Here is a 1,682-nt window from a genome sequence, read left to right on the forward strand (position 1 = left end):
CGTGTCCGCCCCGACGGGGGCGGGTACCAGCCTGTGGCCCTGCGGGGTGCCCGGCGTGGGGTGCTCCCAGGATGGACCCCTCCACCTGCTCGCCAGCCCATCCGGCCCCAGCACTGGCATCCCTTTGAAATCAAAGCCGCTGGCCTTTCACGCCAGCTATTCCTGTGAAATTATTCAGGAAGGGAAAATTATCCCCCCGGATCCCTGCGGGGCTGTGCCATCGCCCTCCCTCCGGGCTGGCAGGAAGAGCATGGGGTGCCGTGGAGCCCAGGTTCGCCCCTGGGCACGGCCGATGGCCTGTCCTTGCTATTTGGGTTTTCCCTCCCTGCCCCAGCCCCTGCCTGCGAACCTGGCACTGGGGGGAGCTGGGACCAGCGAGGGTCCGTGGGCTCGGCAGGGCAGAGCCTGCTGGGGAGGGGCAGGGGCGAGGGCAGCACAGCCGGCATGGGGCCCCTCACCACCCTGCAGCAAGTCCTGCCTGCCCCGGCCAAGGCTCGACAGGACAGCACCCAGGGTCCCCTCCACAGCTCCATCACTCCCTCCCCAAATCCATCGCCCCCTCCCTGCCTCCATCGCCCCATCCCCTGCCCTATTGCCCCAGCCACTGTCCTATTGCCCCCTCCCCACCTCCACTGCCCTCTGCCCAGCTCCATAGCCCCTCCCCATCTCCATCACCTCCTCCCTGGATCCATCACCCCCTGCTCAGCTCCATCACTCCCTCCTCTGCTCCATCACCCCCTCCCTGGCTCCATTGCCCTCCTCCCCAGCTCCATCACCTCCTCCTCTACTCCACTGCTCCCTCCCCACCTCCATCGCCCCCTCTCCTGCTCCATCGCCCCCTCCCCTGCTCCATCATTCCCTCCTCTGCTCCATCGCCCTCTCCCCGGCTCCCACCAGGGCTGTCCCCGTCGCTGGTGCCAAGGGGATCCCCCAAACCCTGCGACCCAGGGAGGACCCATCCATGGCTGAGCGAGAGGGGCATTGCTGCAGCCTCTCTTTACCCCTGGGCAGCAGCAGGGGATTTTTCTCCACCCGTGGCTCTTCCTGCTCTCCTTCCCCCTCCCCTTGCCGAGGCTCTTGCACAGGTTTGCAAGCGCTGTTGACGGGAAGAAAGGAAATGGGGCAAAGCTGCTGCCAGGAACCACAGGCTCCCGGGCTCCTGCGATACGGCCCCGCTCCGCCGGGCTGGCCGCTTCCCGGGCAGGATTTCTGTGCAGCCTCTGTGAGCCCTTTCTTCCAGCTATTGATATTGGATTCCCAGCCCAGGGCCACTTCCAAGGCCGTAAATCTGCTGTGTTGCTCTACCTGGTGTTCCTGTTTTCACTGCGAGGCTTCCAGACCTGCTGGAGATCTCGGCTTCTGTGCACGGCCGTGATGTCCCCATCCCGGCGGCGGGCATCGTGCTGTCCCCTCCCCGGCTGCCCCGGCGTACCCCAGGGGTGCCTGCACGGGTGGGCAGGCGGCTCCCCAGGAGGCGCAGGCAGCGGTGCAATGAAAGGGCGAGACTTGGCCAAGGGCTGGGATGCTGGTGGCACTCCCTGGTACCCCCCTGCCCACCGCTGCGCAGGGCTCCACGGGTCCTTTGCTATCCCCACTGCAGGTCTCTGAGGCTTGGGCAGGGCTTGGGCATCCCGTGGAGCAGCCAAGGAGGGTGTCGGGGGGGGGGGGGAGCACCACAGGGG

The sequence above is a fragment of the Pygoscelis adeliae genome, unplaced genomic scaffold, assembly GCF_000699105.1.
Source record: "Pygoscelis adeliae isolate BGI_AS28 unplaced genomic scaffold, ASM69910v1 Scaffold325, whole genome shotgun sequence".
NCBI lineage: Eukaryota > Metazoa > Chordata > Aves > Sphenisciformes > Spheniscidae > Pygoscelis > Pygoscelis adeliae.